The sequence below is a fragment of the Rhineura floridana genome, chromosome 7 (genome assembly GCF_030035675.1).
Source record: "Rhineura floridana isolate rRhiFlo1 chromosome 7, rRhiFlo1.hap2, whole genome shotgun sequence".
Lineage (NCBI taxonomy): Eukaryota > Metazoa > Chordata > Lepidosauria > Squamata > Rhineuridae > Rhineura > Rhineura floridana.
In genome coordinates this window covers 41188506-41211238 of record NC_084486.1, presented here as the reverse complement: position 1 = coordinate 41211238, position 22733 = coordinate 41188506, and positions in this window count along the sequence as shown.

The following is a 22733-nucleotide window of genomic DNA, read 5'->3' as shown; positions in this document are numbered from 1 at the left end:
TGCAGAGCGAGGTAAACAAGCCCTTCCATCTGGCATTGTCCATAAGCCGTTCTGGCAGCTTGCCCCCAGCCTCTCCCACTTCTGGATCTCATTCTGTGATGCAGAGGCCTGGGCATTCAGTTGAAAATCATCAGTGACTAGAGCCAGGGTGGGGAGAGTAAGGGGAAGTCTGGCGGCGCCCTTTGCTGTTGTGTCTGCGAGAGCATTTCCCAGAGTCACGGGATCTCGCTCTTTCTTGTGTGCTCGACAATGTACTACCGCTATCTCTGTTGGCATCTGAACTGCCTCCAGTAGTCTTCGTATCAGGGGCAAATGCTGAATTGGCTTCCCTCCTGCCGTTAGAAACCCTTGGTACTTCCACAGATGTATGTGACAGTGAACCACCCCAAAGGCATATCTACTGTCTGTGTAAATTGTAACAGCCTTACCCGATGCCAGCTGGCACGCTCTGGCCTGTGAGTATAGTTCCGCTGCTTGGGCCCCCCATCTGCCAGGCAGTGCTGCCGCTTCCAGTGGCTCCCATTGGCTGACGATGGCATACCCGGTATGTCGAGTCCCGTTGTCATAGAAGGAGCTCCTGTCCGTGAAAAGGATGAGGTCTGGATTAAGAAGAGGCTTGTCAGACAAGTTTTGTCTTACTTGGAGGGTGGAATTGACCACATCCACACAGTCATGCTCATCCAATGGTGCCGGAAGGTCAGGGAGGAGGGTAGCCGGGTTAAGGGGACCGCATCTTTCGATGGTCAGATTGGGGTCCTCCAGCAGTTCTGCTTCCAGCTGCTGCTGTCTCTGTGCAGAGAAAACTTGTGTGGTGCCCTTGCAGAGCAACGCTGACAAGGCATGAGAAGTCCAAATAACAGTATTATGCCCTAAAGTAAGGCTCTTGCTTTTCCTTACCAGGAGTGCTGTCGCCATCAGGGTCCGTGTGCATGAGGGTGTTCCCTTTGCTACAGGATCTATTTGTTGCAAATAAAACACCACAGGGAAGTGGCTGGGGCCCCATTTCTGAGTCAGCACTCCGCTTGCCACCCCTTCTCTTTCATGCACAAACAAGTGGAAGGGCTTGCTGTAACTGGGTGGTTTTAGAGACATGGAGGTGGCTACACAGTCTTTCAATTGTTGAAATGCTTGGGTCGAACTGGGGCACCACATGAGGGGGTCTGCAGCCTTTTTTGCTGTGAAGGCATGGAGGGGCTTGCAAAGTTCTCCACAGGAGGGGAGCCACTGTCTACAGAATCCGATGATGCCTAGGAAACCCCGCAATTGTTTCTTGGTGCTTGGCAATGGGCACTGCTGTATAGCGGCTATTCTGTCTGGGTCCAGTTGTCTGCCTTTGGGTGTTAAAATAAACCCTAGGTACTTGACTCTCTGGGAAACCCACTGTATCTTCTTTGGGTCCACCTTATGCCCTCGGGAATGCAAATAGAGTAAAAACTTCTTACCGTCCTCCCTCAATCCGCCATCCACCGCATTGGCCAGCAGGACATCATCCACGTAAAGAACCATAGTGGAGCCTTTAAGGGGGGTGAAGTTTTCCAGGTCCCCCTTTAAACATTGGCAAAAAATTCCTGGACCATCTCCGTAGCCCTGTGGAATTCTGGACCAGACAAAACTGCAGTGGTCCCATTCGAACCCGAACAAAAACTGAGCATCTGGGTGCAAGGGAATGCTTAAAAAAGTGTTTTTTAAATCGATCACTGTAAACCATTGAGCATCCCAAGGAATCTGGCTGACGATAGTGGCTGGATCTGGTACTACAGTGTGTAAGGGAACTACATATCTGTTAATGGCTCGCAGGTCTTGGCAAAATCTCCATTTCACAGGATCCCCCGGCTTCTTAGGGGGCTTCTTTATAGGCAAGATGGGTGTGTTGCATGGGGTTCGCTGAGGGTGGATAATTCCCTCTCTTATGAAACCTTCTATGATGGGGCGGATTCCTTCTCGGGCTTCCAGGGACAGCAGGTACTGAGGGATGCACGGAGGGGGGAGGGATGGTTTTACTTGGATTTTCACTGGTTGCACTGATTTTAGCAACCCAACGTCAGTGTCTCTTGTTCCCCATAGTGCAATAGGCAAGTCCGACAGGTCTTCATGCAGTGTGTGGCTGCCTATTGTGTGTGTGTCTCCCCTTACCCCTAATACACTAAGCAACAAGCCCACCCCTTCAGGAGTACAGGTTAAGGTGGCCTCGAGCTGACATAACATGTCTCATCCCATCAAGGAAATAAGACAAGCGCTGGAAAAGAGAAACACATGATTAAACACCTTGTTTTCGCATTCCACCTGCAAAGGCTTGGTTACACACAATGCTTGGGGCACCCCCCCATTCCCATTGCCAGTTTAGAGTCCTTTGTGAGCCACGCCGCTGGCGCCTTGTTCAAGAGAGAGTCAGTGGCTCCCTTGTCGATCAGAAAGGAAAATTGCACACCCTCTACCCACATTGAAATGATTGGCTCAGCAGCCGGGGAGGCGAGCGAAAGGAACGCGCCCGCCAGAGACAACAGTGCAAGCATCCCCATTTCCCCTCCCCCTTTCTGTGTTCGGGACTCAACCCTTGCTAGTCATGATTGAGGGTTGTGGCGCGGAGCTGCTCCCAGCTGGTTCCATGCTGCCGGGACTTGTTGCTGTCGTGGCGTTGGCGTGCTAGGTGGAGGTGGAGGAGGCAGTGCACTGTTTCCTGTAAGATTCAAAGAGTTATCATTTTCATTCTGAACATAATCCCCATCTGCCAGTGGATAGTCTCGGCAGAAATGAGAGGGATCCCCACACCGGTAACAACCCCGGGTGTTACTACTCTCTGTCCATGATTGCCTTGTATTTCCCCTCCCCCTTTCTCTGGGATTTCTACCTCTCCCCCTTCTTGGGTGTCCTGCTCCCAAGGAACCACAAAGGGCTGTGGCAAGCATCTGGTGCTGCTCTTTCTTCTCCTTTTTCTTACTTTTTTCTTTCTCGTTTTCCCAAACTACTTCTGCTACTTCTAAAGTTGCCGTGGCTGTTTCTGCCCCCCACCCTGGTCTGAAGTGTTGAAAGTAATCCCGGATGGGCGGGATTGCTTGGTGTACAAATGATGCAACTAATGTTGGTTGATCTTCTGTTTTTTCAGGGTTCAAATTGGTGAAACTCTGAGCCCCTTCTAACAACCGAGTCCAGAATTTACGTGGGGGCTCAGTGGGCTCTTGCTTGATTGCAAGGAATTTAGTCTGATTGGGTGGCTTCTGAGCCATCTGTTTCAGGTGGGTGAGGAGCCGGTCCCTATCTGCTCCTAGCTGTGTGCGCCTCTCAGGGGTCCAATCATTACCTGTCCATGACGCGGCTGTTTCCGCTCTTCTTTCCCAGGATCGTCTATTGTGAGAGTCCTCGGTGACCCAGGCTGACTCTAATGCCCAAAGTTGGCTTCGTTCTTCGCCGGTTAGCACTCGGTCCAAGAGATAATTGACATCGCCGTATGTGGGATTGTGGCTGCTGAACAATCTTCTTAACAAACTCTGGATTTTCCTGGGTGATTCCTCAAATGTCCCTTCCAATTTGCTCCACTCGTGTAGATCCCATTCCAGCCAAGTCTTATATTCTGATATCGTAACATGCTTCATTGCCCTGTGCGCGTCAATGTATGGCTGCTGATGTGTCATTAAGGGGAGCATGTTCTCAGGTTGTTGGTGTGGGGAGGGCGACATAGACAGGTGCGGTACTGGGTTGGAGGAAGATGTTTGGTTGGCCAGTGCCTGGGGGGGAGTTTGTGGTGAGTAGGAAAGGGAAAATTGTGGAGAGGGAAAGAGGGTGTCAGGGGAGGATTGGCTCTGTCGGGGGAAGAAGGGAGGATATGGAGATTGGTAGGGTTGAAAGTAAGTGGCTTGAGGGAGGAAGTGGGGGTGTGGTGTGAAGCAGACAGAGGTTGGTGGAAGCCGCTGGGAAGTGGAGCTTACGACTTCGGGTGCAACTCGGTCATCCTGTGGTCGACGCTGTAGAATTTGTTGTAGGATGGAGCCTGGGGCGTCTGGTTCCGAGGTTTGGTCATGAGGTGCCCTCTCTTTCGGAGAGGATGTTCGCATGCACAGTAACTGGCCCTCAGCGTCCCTTTCCCAACCCTGTCCTGGTGTCGGGCTTTCACCCTCACCGGGAGTGGAGGAATTTGTCACCACCATGGGTTCCTCCCCAGACGGCTCACCATTGACTCTTGGCGCCGAGTCAGGCGTTGCCCTGATGGGGTACCACCATCCTGAGGGCACGGAGGTGGCAGGGCAGATGCAATTACGGTGCGGCCAATAGGCTGCCGTCTGGGTGGGTCGTCGGCAAAGTAGCTGGGGGAGGGTCATTGCCGGTTACAGTTCTCCCTACCATCATATTGAAGCCAGTCTATTTCTGTGCTCCTGCTTGCCACAGGAGCCAGAAATCCAACTGCTCTGGGCTATCCTTTTCTAGCCGCGCCCTTACCCCAGCTAAGCACGCAGCATCAAAGGATCCAACCCGAGGCCACCTCTGGTCCGTGGCCCCTACTGCGGTCACCCGTGTCCATTCTCGGACACACAATCTCACCATGGTTTCCTTAGTTTCCGAGCTTAGCATGAGAGACTGTGCTGGGTCACAGGTGCTTTATCAGTACAGCAGCATGAGAACTGTGCTGAATAGTAATAATAACCAAGGAATATCTCCCTCTGAAGCATCTCACATGAGATGAGTTCACTGTCTTTAACACTATAACTTTTCTCTGGCAATACACCTGCAGAGAAGAGGGGGCCATTAGAGACTGTGGAGGCTGCTTCCCTGCCAGATGAAGAGGAGGAGAGTCCAGCAATGTCTCACAGGGAGAGGTGGCACTTCAAGAGAAAAGAGGAGACTCGTCTCCCGAGGCAGAGCACCCACTTTCATGCCAGGAATTCCCCCAGGGACAGGTATTCCTATGAATAGCTGGGCATTCTCTGCCACTGCTTAAAAGGAGGGTAAGCAGGGAAACCTTGCAGCTCCTATGCAGCTTTTGAAAACCTTGTTCCTGATCTTGGACACCTGAACACCTTGATTATGAACCATATTTTGCTGTTTTCATGATGCTGAGTTGGTATCATTGCAATAATAAACGTTCTTCATGTATGAGGAAGTGCACCTGTTGTTCTTTGGGCGGGAGCCAGGACATGGTAACTGGCCTCAGGATGTATGTTGAGATCTTTCAGGACAACAATCCTGGCAGTCATCAATACCAGATATGAGACTATCATCAGCTCATCAGGGAACCCGATGGGCACCAGAGTGGGTGGTACACCAGAAGAAAACCTAATCTGTGCCCAAGTGAAGATACAGACACTCCATACTGGTATGCAATGGACAGAAAGCCTAAAGAAGGATATATCATCCCTGTAGACCATAGCATTAATATGCACAGATATACAACTATACTGTTTACAGTAGGGATGGTTAATCTGTAGCCCTCCAGCTGTTGTTGAATGCCATTGACAATCAGCCCCAGCCAGCATGGCCGATGGTCAGGGATGATGGGAGTTGCAGTTTTATTTATTTATTTATTTATTTATTTTATATCCCACCCTTTCCCCAAAAGGAGCCAAGGGTGGCAACATTTGGAGGGTCACAGTTAGCTACCCCAATTTAGTAATATACATCCCAGCTGTCCATGGAGGCTCAGGTTTCGGCAGTGAGCCGGGCAGCTTGGTATCAATTACATCTGATACAGAGGCTGCGACCCTACCTTCCTGTGCATCTGCTCCCACGAGTGATACATGCCCTGGTCTCCTCTCGCTTAGACTACTGTAATGCGCTCTACGTGGGGTTACGCTTCAAAACGGTCCGGAGATTGCAGCTGGTACAAAATGCGGCGGCACGCTTGATAAAGCAGAGCCGTCGCTGGGATCATATCACCCCAGTGTTGATTGATCTACACTGGTTACCAGTTGCTTACTGGGCCCAATTCAAGGTGTTGGTATTGACCTTTAAAACCCTATATGGTTTCGGCCCAGTTTATCTGAAGGAACGCCTCCAGTATCACCAATTATGCCGCCTAACGAGATCAGCCTCACAAGACCTTCTCTCGGTCCCCCCGGTGAAAACAGCTAGGCTGGTGCGGACCAGAGAGAGGGCATTTTCAGTTGTGGCCCCCACCCTCTGGAACTCGCTTCCTTTTGACCTCTGACATGCCCCCTCCCTGATGGGTTTTCGCCGAGCCTTAAAGACCTGGCTATTCAGGCAGGCCTATGGGCTTCCTGAGGGGGATTAGTTTTTATGGTATCTTAACTGAAGATGGTTTTAGTTGAATTGATGATGATGTTGTGTTTTACTGATTTATATATTATTTTATATTGTATTGAATTGTTGTTGTGTTTTGCTGTACGTCGCCCAGAGTGTCCATTAATTCGGACAGATGGGCGACTAATAAATAAAATTTTATTATTATTATTTTATTATCCCTTGCATCCTACATGCTATCCACCAAAAGAGATCTTCAACCACAGATCTGTGGAACTGTCATGCCATTGGGTGTTTACTGAGTATTTCCAATTATTCAGCTCCAGTTCACTGTTCTGTTTAAAGTACTCTGTATTGCTTTGTATTCAAGAGGGTCATGTTTGTGAGAATCAGGTGACATCACACTGTGATGATAAATTGGGATAATAAATAATTATAGGCGGCATCTCTTTAGAACCAAAGTACTCTGCTGATGTGAGAGATCACGTACTATATTATCAACATGCCATCGCTTGGATGATGTATTGATGTAAACCATCTGCAAAAGTCCACCCCTTGCTGATGTATAGCTCATGCCAAGTCTGTGGTAGCAGGAACAAATTAGAAAAACAAGATTCTCATAAGTGTGAAACAGAAAAAAGCAGGACTCTGGTATCATTCCAATAAATATATCTACATAAATATACATATATCTACATAAATATACACCTTAATATGTTGTGATGCTGTTAAGGTAGTTAACAGTTTGTATTTAGCTTTTTTAAAAATTCATAAATATTTACACTTTCTCTCAACAGAGAAGTTTTTTATGTTGCCGAAGGGGTTTCTCAAAGATGGTCCAAAGTTCAGGCTGAACTACTTGGTGGATAATCTAATCATATTTCACAGGGATTTTTGCAACAGAAGTCACACATTGGCCACAAGAGAATTTGTCTTTGAAGTTGTCCCAATATATTGAGAAAGGTGCCTGGAAATGCATCACCTGTGAGACTCTTCAACTCAGTTTCAAAATTTGATACCTATTTTATTCCAGCAGAGTTTGGTCCCTTTGCTCAAGCTGGAGGGCAGCTTAGAAATATCCCATCTCCCATGTGTCCAGTCTTATCAGCTGAAAAGCAGCAGTGCCCTCCATATTTTTCTTTTTCTGAATAAATAAATGAATAAAGGAGAGACAACCTTGCCAGTGTGCACAGTGGAACTTTTTCAACTATTCAGTCAGTGCCAAAGCACTGGTTTAGAAATACTTGCAGCTGTCATGATCTTATGGTTCATTTAGGCAACACCACTAGAAACATAACTTAGGCTATAGTCCTAACCACACTTACCTGGGAGTTGGGATGGGGTAAACATTTGATTCAGTTTGCATTTCAAGGTGAACCTATCTAATTAACTCGTTCTGAAACAATACGTGAATGGAAATACAGCCATCCTTCAGAATTCACATTTCTTTGAATGCAGTTTTCCAGCCACGTAATGTGTATGAAAAGGAAAATATACATACAAATGAATGTATTACTGAAAATGATGTTCAAAAATGCATTATATTAGGGAAAATAGCTTTGCAAAACGTGTGTCAATTAGGGAAAATTGCTTGCGGAAATATGTAGATTAGGAGAAATTTGCACTGAAAGGCCAATGCATTTTGTGAGGGCTTTTTAAAAAAATAAATCACAAACTGATGCCTAAATGTGGACAACTGAACTTAAGCTTTGAAAAATGAAAAACTGAGAGACATCAAAATTGACACATTCGCCCATCCCTATCTGGGAGTAATCCCCATTGAATTCAACAGGGCTTACTTCTGAGTAGACATGGTTAGGATTGCAGTCTTACAGTCTTGTGTGTGAAATTAGAAAACTCCCACATATTGACAACAAAAGCTGCCTGGTACAGATAGCTTGCCATACAGGGTTACAGAGGCTGTAATCAAAGGACAGGCAGTGGTTGCTGCAGTCAAGGTATAGCTTAACTAAGTTTGCACAAAATCATTCACTAAGGTCACTGGTGATAGGCCTGCCATGCTGTGAGTGAATGAGGTGATAAAGACTCAGGGAATCTTTTGAGACTTATTATTTGCTCTAGATTAGCTCAAATTTAAAAGGGGTGAAGATACAAACCATTCCCCCATTATTCACAGATAGGGGGCATGACATGAGTACTGGAGAGCACACTGCCTGGTCCCATCTCTAGGCAGCCTACAAATGAAGGAGCGGTGTGGAGACAGACTTCCAGGTTTATACTGCTGCTGTAAATTCTGTGATACAACAGCCTGAACAATGCCACTCCTGCACTACTCTAGTAGAGACTGAAAGGCTAGGGGGAAAAAACTTTTAAAAAACTTAGGAAAAACCTGGTTTTCTCCATTTTTCAAGTTTTCCCCCCTTTCCCCCCATTTTTCCAAAAAAGGGGGGAAATGGGAAAAATGAGGCACCTCCCTTTTTTCATTTTTCCCCCGGGCCTTCACCTCTCTACACTCTATCCCCCTCTCTGATACTAACCCCTCTATCTAGCCAACTGATAAGGCAGCCAGGATTTTCCTACTGATGACAAATGAAAAAATGTGCCAGCGTGATCCAACACAGGTGCGCAGCCCACCCTTCCTTCCCAATTAATGAAAGGGTGAAGGCATCTGTCCAGGCCAGAGAGGGCAGGGTTTGAGGAGAGATGAACTGGGCAACTACTGGGAAATGGTTCGGTTTGCCAGGTTTCAGAGGTGTGGCCTTTTTCTCAGGGGCTTCAGAGAAAGAGTTAAATCTCAGGCTGAAGAGCCAGAACAAGGAGACAAGTTCTTTTCCACTGACCCCATCCACAGTCAGTGTTTTTGAATGGTATATAATTGTTTAGTACATATACCCATTCACAGGGTTAGCCAGGATGTTGGACTACAGCTTCCCTCATCCCTGATCCTTGACCATGCTGGCTGGGGCTGAAGGGAGCTGGCGTCCAATAACATCTGGAGGATACCGCATTGGCTACCTCCCCCATCGAAGTACTAAGAAGGTCTGACCCTGCTTAGCTTTCACGATCAGATGAAATCGGGTGTGTTTAGGGTGGTATGGCTGTAGGCCACATTGGCTGCCCCTGAGCAAGAATGGAAAGTGCTCTTCCTATTCCAAAAGTGTGTTCTTCAGTTCTCCAAAAATTATGTTAAAGCTTCAAATAGTCATGTGATGTGAGCAACCAAGTCTTTTCTTCTCAGTGACCCCAAAAGTGGAAGAATTCAACCTACAACTGCTAAGGTTTTTTCTAGAGATACTTCAAAATATACCCTAGGCCTATAGCACTAATTCTTCCCTTTTCATGTGACCTCTTTCTTCCTACAAGAGAGACTGCTCTGGGTTAGTTGCCTTTATCTGAAATACACAAGAAGGAATGTTGACTGTTTCTCAGCTTGAGGGGTTAGGCGGAGGGGATTTAGTTCAACGAATATGACTGAGTTGGCCCAAGACTAGAACTACCCCCCCAAAAAAAATCTCCATTCATCTGTCCTCTTTCTACAGCTATTTCTGCAGCCTTTGGAGAATAGCAAGAATATCCCTTCTTGCTTAACTTAAGTATGATACATTGGTATTATTATATTTTATGGTGAATTATGTTTTAATTTCATTTTTAATATTGTATTTTATCAGTGTTATTAGTTGCTCTGGATTCTGCATGAGAAAGATTGGGATAAGAAATAGATCATAATCATCTTAAAAGAAAATTATTTAGGGTCCTTGCTTAATTTCTGATAGCCAGGAGCCCTCTTCATGAGTGCTCATCCATTCATTGAACGTATGACTGGGGCCATGCTGTTTAGCTACACTACTGGTGTTGGCATGACCATGCCATCTAACATCTAGGACTCCAGGTATTCAGTTATATCTCTGGAAAGAGCCTTTACATGCATACAGTGATAAGTGTGTAAAGGCCCTTTATGGGCATTCAGTGGAATGCACAAATGGGCTGCAGCCCAGTCATAGAGCACATGTTTTGCATGCAAAAAGGCCCAGGTCCGTTTCCTGGCATAGTCAGGTAGGGCTGGAATATTGGCCAATGTGACCGCTGTGGATTATTGGTTTGGCCCCATGGATGGGGAAACCTTAAGGAAGGGGCTATAGTTGTGAGTTTCAGTTCAGAGAGATAGCTGGAGAGGGAAAGAGCTGCTAATGCCATGGAGCAAGAATTAGTCCCTTGTCACCTTGAATTAGGTAATGCAATTATAATTTATATGTGCAGGAGGGAATGGAAGAGTAAAATCCTTTTTGTGGCTTTATGTATTTGTATCTACTATATATTGTATTTTATTTGGGCTTTACTTTTTTTGTCTGTGGGGACCCTTGATCTTCCTCTCTTGGACTTCTCTGCAAGCAACTCCTGTGCTGGTGCCTTGTTGGATACATGGAACTTTGGGAATTATTATATTCTGAACATATGTGTTATATTCTGTTGGGAATATGTTGCATTGTTGTTACTATGTTTGCTACCCAGAGTGGTTTATAAATTCAGCTCAGTTTGAATTTTAGTGAGAACCTATTCAATTCACAGTTTCTCTAACATGTGACCCAAGACACAGCTATCCTTTGAAATTTGGACTTATCCAAATTTAGTGATGCCGTTCTCCAACCAAATAATGTGTACAACAATGCATAACAAAGGGGAAAGTGTGCATAAAATGCTTATGTTGATGAAATAAATGTAAAAATGCATTATGTTAAGGAAATGTGCTTGTAAAAATGTACATGGCAGGCAAAATTGCATGCAAAGATGTGCATGTGAGGAGAAATGTACATGAAAATGCTGATAAAAATGCAAACTGGTGCAGAGATGTGGAGCACTGAACTTAAGACTGGGAAAATGAGAAACTGAGAGAAACTGAAACTGACAAATTTGTGTATCCGACTGCCAGTGCAATCCCATTGATGTCTACTCAGAAGCAGCTCCTATTGAATTCAATGCAGTTTACTCCCACATAATTGGGTATAAGTTTGCAGCCTGCAATATTGGTCTTGCTTACTTATTGCTGAATAATCTTATTGATCTTGGTTGCTTCAAATGATTTTCAGCTAATATCTGTCATGCACAAGAACATAAGATTGTATCCAATGTAGCACTAAGTAAACATCCTATTGGTGCAAGGATTTCCACTTGCACAATGGGACTTTTTTCCCTCTCCTCTCTGTGTGCGCACCCTGCACCCTCCTCAAATCTGCTATAGAGGGTTGGAGGAACCCCTATAACAGATTGAAAGGTCATGGGGGGCAGGAGAAGGGGAAAGACCTGTTGCTGATGGGATGCTTATTTAAAGCTACATTAGATTAGCGATGGGCTCCGTTTCTGATTTGCTATCAGATTATCCATTGTTTCTGATATTCTCTATCTTTGCAGAAAGGATTGAGAAGTCACAAATCTCTGCACCTGTTTTCTGTTTCTGTGTTCTTTTCCTCAATTCCTTTTTTTTAAAAAAAGTGCTTTGAAATCATCAATAGTATGAGCATTAATTACATTACATAGCTAATTTAAAATAGGCAAGCTTCATTTAATTGTGGGGGTAAGGATTTTTAAGGAGTATTTTAGCAAACTGACAGGCATAAAGCAGGAATGGGGAAGACAGTGACTTGATGGGCAATTATCTGCCTAATTTGCACTTCAAAAGGAATGTAAACAGGCAATCATTACAGAGTTCAGAATAAAGATCAATTCCAGTGGAGGAGACTCGTGAATAAATAGTGATTATAATATTGATAATTCTCTGCAAAGAAAAAAATTATTGGACCAGACTGGAAAAAGGATAAGATAGCAGAGGAAAAAGAAATTGGATAGTTAACTACCATCAGGGGGCCACACTTAAAAACAAAACATAAAAAGGGAGAGGATTCCATCCCTACATTGGAAACAACCCATAAAGACAGAATATTTGCAGTGTATGTTGCATATTCAAAAACAGCCTGCCATGTTCATTCTGCACCTGAAGCCATGTCATTCGGTTTCAATGGGGGAAATGGCTGCTTGTACATATGTTCATATACTGTGTGATTCAAATGTACATGGCTGTAACTTTGTGGACCATCCCTCTCTGTAACACTATTTGAGTGCTGAGTTAGAATTGCAGCTGATTAACAAACAAAGGAGCATTGCCCCTACGCCTCCAATGAAGACTCATGAGACAGCAGATTGGAATAATGTTATGGTTATTCAAATATAACAATTTGGAGAATCTGCAGACCAAATAAACCAAATTAACTGAATTCAAACTAATGAGCTGGTGAGGATACAATCTCAATCTGGTAGGGAAGTATCCCTCCAGCTCCCTGGGCACATTCTTCAGCTGAAGGCTATGGCTCTCCAGCAAAGTATGGGGAAGAGATTTCTCCCTCCTTGCTAAATGAGCCTAGGGTGTGCACCCAACCTGTGCACCAGGGCCCCACTGTTCTGTCATTCACCCTAATGAGCAGTAGTGTAGTAGCAAATTCAGAAGTGCAGGGTCCCTTCCTGATAGTCACAGTCACATCCTCTTCTAAAATAATACAGCTTTCTAAGATTAAAGAATAATCTGGCCAGGCTTGAATACTGCTTTCTGTTTCTCTTATCACTGTCACCTTTTGATTATCCTTTCTCACTGTTACAGATTTTGCTTGAATTACTGAATTCAGTGTCTACACATTTATCTCCTTGTCTTGGCTTGTTGAAGTAGGAACTAATAAAGGCTTGCTTGCATTTTTGTTTGTTTATTGCATTTATATCCCATCTTTCTCCTGCCTTTCTCCTCCTTCCCCTCTCCTGTCCCTTCCTCCTCCATTCTTCCTCTTCCCCTCCTTTCTTTTTCCTCCTCCCCTGCCCGCTCCAGGTCTCTATCCCCATGGTCAGTTTTACCTATCCTAAGCATGGTTACTCGGGAGTAAATCCCACTGAACTCAATAAACATGCAAATGATTAAACCTGCCCTCCTCCTCCTGCCTGCTCCCCTTCCCCTCCTGCTCTCCCCATCCCCTGTGGTCAGTTTCACCTATCCTAAGCATGATTGCAGGTGAGTAAATCCCACTGAACTCAATAAGCATGCAGTTTCAGTTTATTAATAATCTGTATATAGCCATTGGCTGTCACAAAAGCACAGCAATACATGTACATAGAACATTGAACAAAAATACAAAACCACACTAAATTAATAAAAATCTAAAACAGTTATAGTTTAAAGATTTTTAACATAGCTGGCTCTAAGTTTCTTTGCCGCCAAAGCAAACTTGGCGGTAGAAATTATTATATGAGTTTGATTGGATGATAATAAGAAAACCACTGTCTGGGGCACACATGAATCTTTGTTCCTTTGAATCAGAGGGAGTAGGAATTTTCCTCTTGGGACACTAAATAAAGGACAAACTAGCATGTAGTGAATCAAGTCATCAGGGACCTTACAACCTGATACACATAGGCGGTCAGCATAAGGGACACCAAGATATCTGCCTTGTAAATTTGCCGAGGGCATAACCTGGAATCTTAATTCCGAATAGGCTCTGTGGAGGGAAGCCTTCGTTAGGATAGCTAGATATGGGGGCCACACTTGATTTGTTTTAATGAGAGGAAACTAAATAGAAAAGGGCGATGTGGCGATTACTGCCCTATCTTGTTGTGCCTCATGGTCAAAAATGTGGGTACGTAGTGCCTTAGAGTTAAGATTTCTAAACAGGTTATCGGTTAAATGGTAATTAAGGGCTAAAACAGAAAAATGTGCCACCCAACCTTTATTCTCCATCTGCTCCTCCCAACAAAGGCTGACCAGAGACCTAGAATTTGTTGCTGATAGCTTTTGCCAATAACGTAAAAAAGCCAGGTCTATTCTAGCCGCTAAAGAAGGAAGATTTAGTTCAGCTCTCACATGGGCTGCAGGGGTTCCTTTAGGTAGGCCCAGGATTTGCTTAAATAAAGTGTTTTGAATTGGTTCAAGGGCTAAACGTAAAGAGGGACCCCATATTTCAGATCCATAAAGGATTATCGGGAGTAAATCCCACTGAACTCAATAAACATGCAAATGATTAAACCTGCCCTCCCCCTCCTGCCTGCTCTCCTCCCCCTATCCCCTGTGGTCAGTTTCACCTATCCTAAGCATGATTGCAGGTGAGTAAATCCCACTGAACTCAATAAGCATGCAAATGATCAAGCATTCTCAACAAACTTGAACAGGATTCCATTTCTTACCTCCCGGATTAAAAAGCAGAGAAATTCACTAATAGGCAAAAAACCTGTGCAGTTCAAGAACGTACCTATAGCCCACAGATATTTCTATCAAACTTTAAAAAGTAGGGAAATTGGGCAGCTATAGTGAATGCACCAGGGGAACAGGAGACCTGAACTCCTCTCTGAGATATTGTACTGCCCTACAAATTTGTCAAAATGCAAACACAATTTGGGTTGGTCTTTCACAGTCCAATCCACTTCCTGCGTAGCTTGGAAAAATTTGGTTACATGTGCCAAATCAGGTCTTTGTTGTTTTTTCATTAGCTCCAAGGCTCAGCCTTACACAGAATATACATTCCAGGGCTAAATCCTGGTAAACTCTGGCTGTAGTTAAGTTTTGTATTTGCTACATGTGATCAAAGTATCACTAGGTAACATATGACCTGCCCATCAATGTTGGCAAACAGAAGGGAAAACAGATGGATTTGCATCTGCTTCAGAAGAAGTGCTAATTTAGGGATTTACACTTGCAAATGAATTTCGAGGTCACAGAAAACGTACCTTTTCCCTCAGCCTGCTCCAGATAAATTTATAATTTATACCTCTCCCATCAGTCACTCTAAGTACACCGTTGTGAATAAATGACTAACAAAAACACAGCTAATTTATTTCCATGTTTACATTGTGGATGTAATTTTTTTTAAAGTGCCATTTGAATTGATAGTTCAGACTGCATGTGGAGATTATAAGAAAAATGCAGGGAGAAAAATTAGAAGAAAAAGGTAGTACTTAGCATTCATGAGTGAGCAATTCTCTTCCTTTAATCCTAATACGAATGACTTCCAGTGTTATAACAAATTGGAAATTATGTCATTTTATACAATATGTGTTTCCAACTATCACAGCATCTGAGTGCCTAACCATTTTTGTTTCATTATTTTTTTCAGACACTATGACAAGTTTGTAAACATTATTACCCTCAGTTTACAGTTGAGAGGAAGGAAGTTTCCCAAATGTTATATGGCATCCCTTCATGAATGCATTAATCAACTCATTTCCACAAATTTACTAAGCCCTGAGGTTTATGCACTGTCAGATGCAGGTTGGGCAAATCTGAGTCATTTTCAAGCATCTAGTGGTGAGACTAGCCTCTCTAATGCTCTTTAATATTTATTTAGCATCGATGATGTCCTAAGTATTTTAATGCAGACTAAAACATTGTCAGGCAGTATTTCTCAGACATTTTGGATTATACTTCTAGGCAATTCTCCTGAGATTCTGCTGAGCTTGTTAATAGTAACATGCAACAGTAATCATGGGATCCAGGTGCATTCTTACTTCTTCCACTGAGATGATGTCACTTCCCATATAATTGGAAGGGCAGGGGTCAATGCTACCTTCCTGCCTCAAGCAGCATAGAGTTATGGAAACATCTAGCATGATGGTTTAATTTTTCAAGGAACACATCAGCCTCCCTCTTGCCATATTAATGCTCTTGCCCATGCACAATTTGTGTATCACTGGTATCAGAGGTGTGAGAGTCTGTAGCATGTGAAAAGTTCTTCCCCATATGACCACTGAATGGGATGCAGGAAATAATCATTATTCTTAACAATTGTTTTGCCACATTGGATACTTTCAATGCTTCTTTATTCAGAAATAGTCACGTGCAATAAAAATTATGTGCATGACTAGTAGTGTGTGGGAAATCAGTGCATATAGCTGACTCTGACAATAAGTAAGAGACACATTAGAGATGGACTGTGGTGATGACACTTTTTATGGTTTTTTTTGTTTAGTTGTACTGTATTTTGTATTTTTATATTTTACTGTCAGGTGAAGTTGGTTTTTGTTGAAGATTGTAAACTGCTTTGTGGAGAAGAAAAGCAGGATATACATTTTTAAAATAATAATAAAAAAGGTGCATGCACATCCCATCTCCACTGATCTGCCCTTTCCATAGACATTAGTGGCACACAGTAATTCTTATGCATTAAAGAAAAATAGAGAGATGCTAATGGTTTCAAAACATCTTTGCACCGCTACATCTCCTGTCACAAACCAACCCTATCACTTTGTTGAGAAACTGGGAAACCTCAAAAATCCATATTTTCCATTATTAGTGCAGACATTTTCATCTGTTTACAGAGAGATAGTTGAGAAGAGTGACAGATGGTCCTTCCTGACGGTACTGCAAACAATAACATAATCCATCTTTAAGACATTTTCAACTTTTGATTTTTTTTGGTAAAAATTAAGTTGACATTGTTTGTGTGGGCAATGGAGAGGAAACGTTGAAAGATAAATAAGCTGAATGAGTCATTCAACCATTTTAAACTGACATTTTAAATTATGCTAATTTGGCACAAAAAGAACTATTTTAACCTGGAAATGTTGCCAAATGTACTAATATTCCTGGATTTACTTATTTACACATTCTTTCTAGAAGAGAACAAGTGGAAACTCTCCTTAGTGACTCTTGTTCCTGATGCAGAGCTACATCCAACACATTAAAAGAATCTGAGTAGGGATGGATGATGGAATCTATTTCTGGTCTATGTCAGTTTTGCATGCATTCATTCATGAGTTCATTCCATTCTGCTTCCTCATTAATCTGGGATTTAAAAAAACTACAAAAATTCAACACATATTTTGAACATATTTTCTAACAAAATATGCATTTCTAAATATATTGGGTAACATGCTGTAGCTAAATACCACTCAAGTATGACTAACATTGGCTATCATCCATTTTCTCTGAAAGTACATATTTCTAAATGTACTTTATGCTAAAGCTTGCCTTTTTGTCTACATTTTGGTATGTTTGAGGCACTAATTGATTTGCAGAGCAGTGTGAAATCCAATCTACAGATTAGTCTGAGAGGTGCTGAATAGATCTGTTTGTATCTGAATCCACAAAGAACAAATTCCTCAAGCATCTCAAAATCTGAGCAACTTCCAATGACAGAAACCTAAGTGCCATGCTTTTGGGTAAAACATAGAGCCCATGCCCCTTGCATATAGCCAAATTACCTCAGAGCAAGTTCTTTCACTTCCGATAGGTTATCTACTTGTATTATCCTGCCATGTGGTAAGGAGGATTTTTACCATACACATCACTTGAAGATGTGTCATAAAATGGGTGGTAGCATGATCTTCTCTATGGACTCAAACTGAGGAGAAATTCTATTCAGCTGAATCACCAGGATGTTTCCTACTGAGCCTTGCCAAATACTGAAGCAGAGACAGAAAAAGCAAAGTCCAACCTGGCATGGAAACAGCTCTCTTATGGTTTTCAAATGGAGTGAAGAATACATTATTAACTAGGCTAGTTAAAGTAACAGTATCACATTTGTTGTCATTGTTGAAAGAAGCAGGCAAAAAGATGGGGTAATTAATGGCTAAACAAAGTATCTGAAGATCTGTAGTTCCTATATAAAAAACGAGGGATAGCCAATGTTTCAGATGTTGTTGGACTACAACTCCCATCAGGCTCACTACCATGGCCAATGGTCAGGGATAATTGGAGTTTAGTCCAACAACAAATGATCACAGGTTCCCCAAACATGCACTTGTGGCTTTCATACATTTCTATGCTGTAGTGTGCAAATGACTCATACAAAGAGCTAACATACATAAATATTCAGGCTCCATTTCCTAGAATGAATACTGGCACTCTATAGAGATGATTATAAGACAGATCTCTGTGTTAGCAATTGTTTTTTGCAGGCATGCAGCAACACATATGATTATATAACAGCTTAGGCTCAATTTGATGACTAGTTTGATACAAGATGCCTCCTCCAGTTGCCTCAGCACTAATGGAATATGAAATAGGAAAAATAAAATGACAGCATTACAAAAATTAAATGTGAGAGCCACATGAATGATCTCCTGCTTTCACAATATGAAGGGTGTCTCAGACTGAGCCAGACCACTGGTCTTTCCCAACCCTGGAGATGTGATGGACTAAACCTTAGGTCTCAGTGGACACTGGTGGCTCCATTGTCAGTAGGGTAGTGAATCTGGGTGTTTCCAATGTCAATGGGGCAGTGAATCTGCTCTGGTTTCAGCCTGAACTTTCAATTGGCGGTCCAAGGTGCTGCAACTTATTTCACAAATAGGTTCAACACATTGGACAGTTCCGAAAAAGTCTGGACACAAACCTGGACTGACATCAGAGCCACCAGCCTCCACTATTAGGTCATCTGTATCCAAAGCATATGCTTTTCCACTGACCTATGGCTGTCTGCTTGAAGTACTGCAGTGCAATTAACAAATGGACAATTGGTACTGTGTGTGACTCACACAGGACAGAACTCTGCCCTAGTTGTCTCTAAAACAGCATCTGGCAACCTCCAGACCATGGGCCAAATTAGGCCAGCAGGGTTCCTGATGTGACCTGCAAGATTGTTTTCCAAGACCCACCTGTCCCACACCTGATGTCATGTGAAATCAGGTGTGCAGCAGGTAAATATGTCACTGCAAATGAACAACTGGGAGCCTTAAATTGTGCTCCTGATGCTTCCTTGGCAAGCAAGGTTTGCTGTTAGAAGATTGCCATTTGCACAAGTCCTACTGGGATCATCTGCACTATGAAGTTTCCATTTGGGAATTCCATAGTACAGCTAATTCCTGCCCAAAGCAGGGTTTGATATTGGCATTGATTAGCAAGCCCTGAAAGGAAATGCTTCCTTTCCTCAAGGGGTTTGAACACAGTGTGGACAAAGGAAACAGGGTTTGCAGCCACCAATCAACTGATTTCAAAATGTGTGAACAAAAAAAGCATACAGGTAAATGTCAAAGTGACTCATGAGGTTTGGGATCCACCAGCCAAATCTAGTTCCCCACACCTGCTCTAAAGTTCCCACAATCTCACATCAAATAAGAGCAGGATTGCAGTTACGTCCCACGGAAAGAGTCAGCATGCTGAACATAGCAAGCAATCTCACTTCTAAAAAGTCCCTCACCCTACTCCATGTATTTGCATTGGCCACATTGCCTGGTCTTATGCTTTGCTTCTTTGCAACATAGCCCTGGGATCAGTAACAAGCTGCTCTATCCACCAACCACTGAAGAACACATCAGATATTGCAAAGTAACCTTTTGTATTGTATCATGCAATACATAACAAACCAAAAGTAATCCAGGGTACAGTAATTTCTGCTGATTTTGGCATAACAAATCCGTGATGATATTTAAATGTTTGTTGGACACTAATTTACCTCCCAAAGATTAAATTATGCAAGTGATGGCTTGGTAGTGCAGGAGGAAAGGACAGCGATAAAAAATGTGATTGATGCTATACAATGGCAAAATGAGAAACAAAAGATTCCTGTTACTGAAAATAACCTAGTGTTTTCTTTCCCACTCTAATGAGATCATAATAAGAATATGAAACAGTCTGGCTTAAACCAATGTGGAACTGGGATAGATAAAATATCAGATCAGAGTTTATTGCTAAAAGTTCCCCTTATCTTTAATGACCTCAAATAATCACCTATTAGTTATTAAAGGAAATTTTTCAAAAGAAAACATTTCAACAGAAATATTACAAAGATGACTAAAACATTGAAAAGAGGCACTAATTTCAATGATCAGTTGCATATTTTATTCCCATAGCTTGGCTATTTGTACAATCAAACTGCCTAATAGAGGAATGTTTCAAGTTCTGAAAAGCTGCCTTTCTTTCTTTCTTTCTTTCTTTCTTTCTTTCTTTCTTTCTTTCTTTCTTTCTTTCTTTCTTTCTTTCTTTCACAGCAAAAGCAAGATGGCCACATACACACAGAGCACATGTGGTATAAACTTCAGCAGGGAGCTACAGGGCATGCACTAATTGAAAACAAAGCAGTATGACCATCCCAAAACCTCTGCAGGCACAAGCAGTATTGTTGTTGTTGTTGTTAAATTAAATTGGTGCAGGAAGATGGCGGCTTAGGTGGAGGAGCTTGTTTGGAGCTCCTGCTGCTTAACTTATTTTAACATCTTTTTAACATCTTTTTAATATCTTTTTAACTTTTGACATTGTGCGGGCTCTTAGGGGAGTGTGTGGGTGAGTGAATATTTATGGTGCTACCCACTTTCCATTGCCCTGCTAAATCTGGAGCAGTGACTACGGACGGAGTCGGCTGGAACCGGGAGGTGCGGAAATTGAAACCGGGGATCAACGAGGCCTTTTACCTTTTCTGCCGGTGTCGTTGCTGGGCTCCGCTGTGTTGGGCCTCGCTCCTACTCTGGCCTGTGCTTTCTGCTGCCGCTGCTGCGACGGGTGTGGGTCCTGCCTGCGGTGTGGGTCCTGCCTGCTTGCTGTCGCTTGTTGTCATCGTCTTCGCCATTCCTGTTGTTGTCGCTGTTGCCGTGGCACTTTTCGCTGCCGTTGCTGCCGCTGCTGCTTTGTCCCCGCTGCCGCTGTGTTCCGTGTTGTCGCTGCTGCTGGTTCTTCGCTTTCTTCCTGCTGTGGCTGGGCGTTTGCCGCTTGCTGGGGCTGCGGCTGGCTGTTGCTGGGGGCTTGCTTTTATCTCTGTCGCTGCGGCGTGCGGCACCTCTTCATCGTCGTTGCGCCCTTTGTTGCTGCCGCTGCTCTGCGCTTTGCCCTGTGGTATGGTTTGTGCCCCATGGCCGCGGCGGCTCTGTTTTCCACTGCAGCTGGCGTTTTCTTTTGCGGCTGTGCCTGCATTCCTCCACCGTTGCCGCTGCAGTTTTTGCTTCTTATTGGTGGCCTATGCTTTTTGCCACCATTGTCATCTGGCCGTTTCGAGGTGTCATCCTTGTGGGAAGAAGAGAGATCTTGGAGCCGGCATCTGCCTGTACAGTGTGCGGGACTATGTTGGCATGTTGTTTTGGTCTGAGATGAATGGGTGGTTGTGTATATGAGTGTACGTGTGAGTGAGTGTGTATGTTTGTATGTATGGTTGTTTACATATATAATTGTTGTATATATAAGTTTTTATTATGTGCTTCAGAGAGAGCTTTTTCTATCAGGCGGGGGGACTTGAGGGGGCCCCAATTGCCGTAGTGACGGGCAGAGGGAGGTATGGCATTGTGAGAAGGACGAGCCAGGTAAGGGGAACGTGGCCCAGACATGTTGTGGCTGTGCCATGTTCCGGTCCTTCTCACACCCGCAAGGTCATTGGTTGTCCTCTCAGCCAACTCTCAGATCTCCAGTTGCTGCTTTTAAATGCCAGATCAGTATATAATAAAACCTCCCTTGTCCACGATTTGATTGTGGATGAGACAGCCGATCTGGCATGTATAACCGAGACCTGGGTGGGTGAGCAGGGAGGAGTTGGTCTCTCTCAGCTCTGCCCACCAGGGTACTTGGTTCAGCATCATGGTAGATCTGAGGGTCAGGGAGGTGGGGTTGCTGTCGTCTATAAGAGTTCCATCTCACTCACCAAGCACCATGTTCATGCAGTTACTGGCCTGGAGTGTCTGCACCTTGTGTTGGGCCAGAGGGACAGGTTGGGAATCCTTTTGGTGTACCGCCCACCTTGCTGCCCAATGGCTTCCCTAACTGAGCTGACGGAAGTGGTCTCAGAGATATTGCTGAGATCCCCCAGACTACTGGTACTGGGGGATATCAACATTCATGCCGAGACTACTTTGTCTGGCGTGGCTCAGGACTTCATGGCTTCCATGACAACCATGGGGCTGTCTCAATATGTTAGTGGTCCAACACATGTGTCGGGGCATACTCTAGACCTTATTTTTGCTACTGGACATGGGGATAGTGATCTGGATGTGGGGAGTCTTACATCACTCCCTTTGTCATGGACAGATCACTGCTTGCTGAAGTTTAGACTTTCAGTAGCTTCTTCCCTCTGCAAGGGTGGTGGACCTATTAAATAGGTCTGCCCCCGGAGACTAATGGATCCTGAAGGTTTTCAAAGGGCTCTGGGGGATTTTCCGGCTGATAGGTCTGGCGCTCCTGCTGAAGCCCTGGTCGCTCTGTGGAATACGGAGATGACCCGGGCTGTTGACACGATCGCTCCTGTGCACCCTCTCCTGTGTAGAGCTCATACAGCTCCATGGTATACTCCGGAGCTGAGAGCGATGAAGCAAGATAGGAGGCGGCTTGAGCAGAAATGGAGGCGAACTCCTGACGGATACAATCATGCGCTGGTTAGTGCTTCTACTAAGCTGTATGTAGGAGCAGTGAGGGCAGCGAAAAAACAACATTTTGCTGCCACTATGAAATCATCTCTCTGCCGCCCAGCGGAGCTCTTTCGAGTTGTCCGGGGGCTTCTTCATTCAAACCCTCCAGACACGGTGGAATCATCACTGGCCCGCTGCAATCAGTTTGCTGATCACTTCCAGAATAAGATCGCATGTATCCGCCGGGACTTAGACTCTCAAGTTATAGTAGTTGATCTTAGTGAGGTGTCCGGAGCACA